The sequence below is a fragment of the Schistocerca gregaria genome, chromosome 2, assembly GCF_023897955.1.
Source record: "Schistocerca gregaria isolate iqSchGreg1 chromosome 2, iqSchGreg1.2, whole genome shotgun sequence".
Lineage (NCBI taxonomy): Eukaryota > Metazoa > Arthropoda > Insecta > Orthoptera > Acrididae > Schistocerca > Schistocerca gregaria.
The window spans coordinates 822200889-822208604 of NC_064921.1; positions in this window are offsets into that span (position 1 = coordinate 822200889).

Consider the following 7716-nt stretch of genomic DNA (forward strand, 5'->3'; position numbering starts at 1 on the left):
TTCCATTGTACTCAGGTCAGGACCACGGGAGACCAGGCAATTGTCAGGAATGTTACTGTCCACAGACAACTGCAAGAAAGAGGCTACTTTATTACAGGTTGCATTGTCCCGCTGATCAAACACATAGTGCTGTCAAACGAGCTGTAAAATTCGTTCATATTATTCCGCATTTAGAATTGACTAAAGGGCAATTAGAGGAACACGCCCTAACCACGAGAAACACCCCCATGCGATCACAATACTTCCTCTAAATTTAAATACTCGCACTACACATGATGTTGTGGTTGTCTTCAGTCCTGAGACTGGTTTGATGTAGCTCTCCATGCTACTCTATCCTGTGCAAGCTTCTTCATCTCCCAGTATCTACTGCAACCTACATCCTTCTGAATCTGCTTAGTGCATTCATCTCTTGGTCTCCCTCTGCGATTTTTACCCTCCACACTGCCCTCCAATGCGAAATTTGTGATCCCTTGATGCCTCAAAACATGTCCTACCAACCGATCCCTTCTTCTAGTCAAGTTGTGCCACAAACTTCTCTTCTCCCCAATCCTATTCAATATCTCCTCATTAGTTACGTGATCTATCCACCTTATCTTCAGTATTCGTCTGTAGCACCACATTTCGAAAGCTGAAAGAACCAGAGGTTGTACAGAGTTTCAAGGAGACCATAAGGGAACAATTGACAGGAATGGGGGACAGAAACACAGTAGAAAAAGAATGGGTAGCTCTGAGGGATGAAGTCGTGAAGGCAGCAGAGGATAGTGGGTAAAACGACGAGGGCTGCTTGAAATCCTTGGGTAACAGAAGAAATATTGAACTTAATTGATGAAAGGAGAAAATATAATTGAGTAAATGAAGCAGGTAAAAAGGAATACAAACGTCTAAAAAATGAGATCGACAGGAAGTGCAAAATGACTAAGCAGGGATGGCTAGAGGACAAATGTAAGGATGTAGAAGCTTATCTCACTAGGGGTAAGATAGATACTGCCTACAGGAAAAATAAAGAGACCTTTGGAGAGAAGAGAACCACATGTATGATTATCAAGAGCTCAGATGGCAACCCAGTTCTAAGCAAAAAAGGGAAGGCAGAAAGGTGGAAGGAGTATATAGAAGGTTCATACAAGGGTGATGTACTTGAGGACAATATTATGAAAATGGAAGAGGATGTAGATGAAGACGAAATGGGAGATACGCTACTGCGTGAAGAGTTTGACAGAGCACTGAAAGACCTGAGTCGAAACAAGGCCCCCGGAGTAGACAACATTCCATTAGAACTACTGACGGCCTTGGGAGAGCCAGTCATGACAAAACTCTACCAGCTGGTGAGCAAGATGTATGAGACAGGCGAAATACCCTCAGACTTCAAGAAGAATATAATAATTCCAATCCCAAAGAAAGCAGGTGCTGACAGATGTGAAAATTACCCAACTATCAGTTTAATAAGTCACAGCTGCAAAATACTAACGCGAATTCTTTACAGACGAATGGAAAAACTGGTAGATGCGGACCTCGGGGAGGATCAGTTTGGATTCCGTAGAAATGTTGGAACACGTGAGGCAATACTGACCTTACGGCTTATCATAGAAGAAAGATTAAGAAAAGGCAAACCTACGTTTCTAGCATTTGTAGACTTAGAGAAAGCTTTTCACAATGTTGACTGGAATACTCTTTTTCAAATTCTAAAGGTGGCAGGGGTAAAATACAGGGAGCGAAAGGCTATTTATAATTTGTACAGAAACCAGATGGCGGTCATAAGAGTCGAGGGGCATGAAAGGGAAGCAGTGGTTGGGAAAGGAGTGAGACAGGGTTGTAGCCTCTCCCTGATGTTATTCAATCTGTATATTGAGCAAGCAGTAAAGGAAACAAAAGAAAAATTTGGAGTAGGTATTAAAATTCATGGAGAAGAAGTAAAAACTTCGAGGTTCACCGATGACATTGTAATTCTGTCAGAGACGGCAAAGGACTTGGAAGAGCAGTTGAACGGAATGGACAGTGTCTTGAAAGGAGGGTATAAAATGAACATCAACAAAAGCAAAACGAGCATAATAGAATGTAGTCAAATTAAATAGGATGATTCTGAGGCAATTAGATCAGGAAATGAGACACCTAAAGTAGTAACGGAGTTTTGCTATTTAGGAAGTAAAATAACTGATGATGGTCGAAGTACAGAGGATATAAAATGTAGACTGGCAATGCCAAGGAAAGCGTTTCTGAAGAAGAGAAATTTGTTAACATCAAATATAGATTTATGTATCAGGAAGTCGTTTCTGAAAGTATTTGTATGGAGTGTAGCCATGTATGGAAGTGAAACATGGACGATAACTAGTTTGGACAAGAAGAGAATATCAGCTTTTGAAATGTGGTGCTGCAGACGAATACTGAAGATAAGGTGGATAGATCACGTAACTAATGAGGAGGTATTGAATAGGATTGGGAAGAAGATAAGTTTGTGGCAGAACTTGACTAGAAGAAGGGATCGGTTGGTAGGACATGTTTTGAGGCATCAAGGGATCACAAATTTAGCATTGGAGGGCGGCGTGGAGGGTAAAAATCGTAGAGGGAGACCGAGAGATGAGTACGCTAAGCAGATTCAGAAGGATGTAGGTTGCAGTAGGTACTGGGTGATGAAGAAGCTTGCATAGGATAGAGTAGCATGGAGAGCTGCATCAAACCAGTCTCAGGACTGAAGACAACAACAACACACAGTTCAACAAAATCTGACGTTTTCATTTCACAGATAAGGTATATGTTTAGAGAAACTGAAGAGTTCGAATTTCTAGGTGTTCCGATAGTAAGCTGTCGTGGAAAGCCCAAGTTCAGGATGTTGTTCAAAGATTTAATACTGCCATTTTTACTACTCGAATGGTATCAGAAGCGAGTGATCGTTCGACACGAAAATTAGTCTACGTCGCTTACTTTCATTCGCTTATTTCGTATGGTATTATATTTTGTGGTAACACTTCTCATTCTAAAGGGATATTTTTGGCTCAGAAACGGCGGTTCGGATAATAAGTGGTGTAAATTCACGAACCTCTTGTCGACCCCTGTAGACGAGTCTGGGTATTTTGACACTGGTCTCTCAATATATATATAGTTCTCAGTGTAATTTCTTGTTAACAATATTAGCTTATTCCCAACAATAAGCAGTTTCACTCAGTTAATCCTTGGTAGAAATCATACCTGCATTTGAAACGGACTTCCGTAACTCTTGTGCAAAAAGGTGTGCAGTATACTGGTGCATCTATTTTTAATAAGCTACCACTCGAATTCAAAAATCTTAATAGTAATCCACGCGCTTTCAAATCGAAACTGAAGAGTTTCCTCGTGGATTATTCCTTCTACTCTGTTGAGGAGTTCCTTGAAAAATTAAGCTGATTCTTATTGTATTGTTGATTGAGTTTACTTAAACTTATGGACTGACTTTTTTCGTGTTCATGAACATTTATTTTTATCTATTATTACTTTTATGTTGTAATTTCGTGTACTGACACGTTCCCTGATCTTGGAGATTTGCTTCTCAGTTTGGTCCTATGGAACTTGACATGTAAATAAATGAAAAAGAAATAAATTAAATTGGCAACAGTGGAGCAGGGAGGGTTTGTCAAGGACAATGTGGGAGGGATCTGTCTATCTCCGATTTTATCTTACAAATGCGAGAATACCCTGTGACACCCATCCATACAGGGAAAGATGTCCAGTCGTAACCATAAATTCTGCACTATCATCTATATGCTGGAATATATAGATAATCTAATTGCATCGGTATGGAACGCTGTTTGGTATAGTTTGGTGTATATGACCGAATGAATATAGAGCACAGTCATCTATTTGCCGTCACAATTCAATATACGTAACTTGAAAAGTAGTGGAAGGGTGATTTAGCGATGATACAGAATCTGGTAATCATTCTACTGTGTGGCGTCGAAATTGTGGAACAACTATTATAGTTTGGTGTATATGATTGAATGGACGTATTGCACTGTCATCTATCTGCATTCCCAATCTGTTATATTGTACTTACAAAGTATTGGAGAGGTGATTTAGTGATGGTACAGAAATTTGGAAGCATTGTGCTTTGTCACTGGCTGGCATTGAAATTACGGAACGACTGGTGAAACTCCAAAGATTCGGCACACCGTCAACTGCAGTGCGTATTACAGTACGTCATTCCACATTGAACGACTCCTGACGGTTCAATGCATCCACTGATATGCTTTTCATTACCACTGACGCCATTTGGTTGAGATGGAAAGAGCCTTGGCGGAACACTGCCTGCTACTTGTCACTGAGCAGAATAATATTCAGCGTTGGGGTCATCACCTCCCCAGTTATTTGGATGCGTTCCTCAATGCTGCAGAGTTATCCTATTTCTATATACTGCGATGCCCTTCAGATGTTTGTTATTTTCACCAATAAGATTTTATTATTACAATCTCACATGTGCTGTGGAAACACCTTCCAGCGAGGCTCAATACCAGTACAGTGAACATGTATATGAAAAATAAGAGAACAATGCTCTTCGAAACAGAACACTGAGATATCCGCTACCCCATCACTGTGGTAGATGAGATTAACTGTATAGGGTACCTGAAACCTGGTAGTCAAGGAAAGCTGGATTCGGTTACGATTGTGGATGCGGCCACAATCAGTTACTGGTGGTTCCCTTTTGGTGAAATTGCACACATTTATTTAAAAACGGTAATTCCAGACTCAGCAATAAATAAAGATATCACACATTATTAATGAAGGAATAAACATCTGTGTAATTACCACTTCTTTCAGTGTGTTACAATTTACCAAATGAGTATAAAATACAGACACAGCAAATTATGTTTTAAAAACAAGCCAATGTGATCCCAATTAGAATTTTAAAGCAAGTAACCACACTCACGGCTAAAAGCCTTTAACACCAAGAACGGCAATTATAAAAATTTAACAAACATACTGTAAAATAGCAATGCAATTGCAAAGGTTAATTTAAAAAGACAGGTTACTGATCACCAAACCGGTAAGACAAAATGATGCTAAACTTAGTAGAACAATCATTGAAACTTGCTGTAACGCCAAAAATGGCAGTTAAATAAAAAATTTAGATACACACAATAAAACAGCAAATACAATAAACACGACGACGCCATGCACGTCGCAGAGGCATTGCTGTGGCACGTTAACACAAGTGAACGTAGCAAGCCAACGCCCAGCGACACACCCAGAGCTAAGCGTCCGCACTCCTCGACGTTCGCAGAGCGAATGAGTGTTATACTAAAGACAAACACAGACACCCATGCCCGAGGGAGGCCTCGAACCTCCGCCGGGACCAGCCGCACAGTCCATGACTACAGGATCTCACAATAGCGGAGGTTTCTCTACTTCAATCCAAATGCACTCAACTTAGAACATGCAGGATGCGGTTTACAACCAGGTCCTGCACCTTCGTGACCATGGACCTTCGATCCAGCAGTCCATGTGCGCTGCCAGCGGTCTCGGAGTGTTCAAGCACCGTGCGGATCTGCCTCCTTCTGAGTCCTCAACTGAACTGCCCCACTCACACGACCCAGAAGAACAAGATAGGGCAACAGTTACTACAAATCCATAAGCGCCACTGCTGCCACTAGCGGGCAGGCAACGCTGGTGAAGCCAAATGGCGCCAGTCAGCACGAGAAGAAGACAAACGATACGGTCTGGTCTCCAACAGAGGGTGGAAACCAACGAACAGCACCAACGCGAGCCACAATACCACCTTTGGATATCTGTTGGAAATGTTCTACAATTCCGCAAGCTCTTCCAATTTCGACACGTTGCGATGTATTCGCGACTTTTTTCATTGGGTAACATCACCTGTGCATTTTACTTCTACCAACTTCTGTGTGGTGGTAGCTTGACAGCTACACCATGCATTGTTCAGCTTTCTGTAAGAGCCAATGGACTGAAACGTTTTAATGTCGGTTTAGCATGTGACACGGACCGGATGTAGTAGAAAAAGTGGTGGTGCACAAAGCTGTAGTTGTACACTGCTTGGAACTGTTAGAATAACAAAAAAGAGAAAACAATATACTAAACTGCTTATGAAAGAAGAATAGGGGAACCCTCTCTTGTGATTAATAGTCTGTTGGATATTATCTTCCTACAGTATTGTTGACAAAACTTCGTGCAGATCTGTGCAAGAGACTTCGACCACTGCCCACCAGCTCCAGTGGAGTGATACATGTATATGTAATTGCTTGGTGTCAACACAAAGATGATATTCGTTTTTTGATACATTAGGAGCAGAGAGGTGTGGTAAAATCTTATAGGAGGTTCTATTATAAGCAGTGGTATAACTGATTAAAGTTTGGATGCATATAGATCTCTCAAAACTACATTAATTTTCCTTATAAAACTAACAGAACTCCACTGTATTTATTCTAATGGAATCACAACTGTTTTAATTATTATCATCACAACTGTGTGTTTAAAAATGTGTTACCACAAACCCTATGTTATTTCATACTTCATAATTTCTAACTATACAGTAGACACTACCTTAATTATAACTCATTGTAGAACGTCGAAATGAGTGTTTTTACCGACATGTGAGTATAGTGTGTGAAATAAGTTGACGTGATCAAACTGCTTACAAAACTAGAACCCAAAAATCTGCTGCTATTACAAATGATAGTTGCTCTATGATAGAAACTTTACGGACAGATCAGTAGAGAACAGTTAAGGAGCAAAAATGGCAATTTTTCTTTGGAGTTAAGATTCTCGCTTTTTCTTTACTCCAATGATGGTTTCGATATAATGAGGACACTCTGCGGTGATCAGTAGTTATCGCAGCAACGTAGTGGAAGTATTTTTTCCTCAGTTTTATGCAGGGTGCACATATGTAGGCCTCTGCAGTCTGGTCATCTATGATCGATGGCGGTGCTGTGGTTTTTTTTTTCTCTTTGTTAGGTGTCGCATAATAATAAGATGCTGCAAACATAAAAACTATACTGAGTGTGTTTTCCTTTTTAAATGATACACATATACAAGAAGTGCATTGACGTTAAATACTATTGATAGAGTGAAGCTTTTTCACGTTCAGAAAGTTGGCCACTTTATTTGGTGGGAGTTCTGTGTGCGAGGTCACCAGGGCAACTACCCCACAACTGAAGACGCAGAGTGAGGGGCAGTGCAGTGCAGCTACTTGTTTCGATGAACAAACAGTTTGTACTTGGGATGGTCCTGAGTTATCGCAACAGATGTTGGCGAACGGCTGATGCCTAGACCATTGCCTCAAGGCTGGGTGCAGCCAGTGATCAAGGAGGATGGCAGTATGCTAGAGATAAATGCATGGCACACTGTAGCAGTTTATCCCCCCCCTCCCGCCAAAGGTGGAAGGAGGGGGGAGGGAGGTAGTGGAATGAATTAAGGGAGGTGCGAGTGCCTATAATTTTGCTAGTTCTCAGCCGTACTATGAGGAAAATGCATGTTCAACTGCCACCCCTCTGCCATCTTTCGGAACTACATTTTCCCCCATTGATTATGATTGCTGATTTTTGTCACCACCAATTCACTGTGTAATTAGAACAGTGAAACGTTTTCCATCAGCAGTAGTCACATGTATCTTTTTCGATTACCTGGGCTTTAGAGCGATTGCCGGTCAGGCATCTGTAGCGAACTCTGAAGTCATACAGCAACAGATACAGTCCTCAGCTGCGTGCTTGCAGCTAATACACTTATCAAACTCCTCTC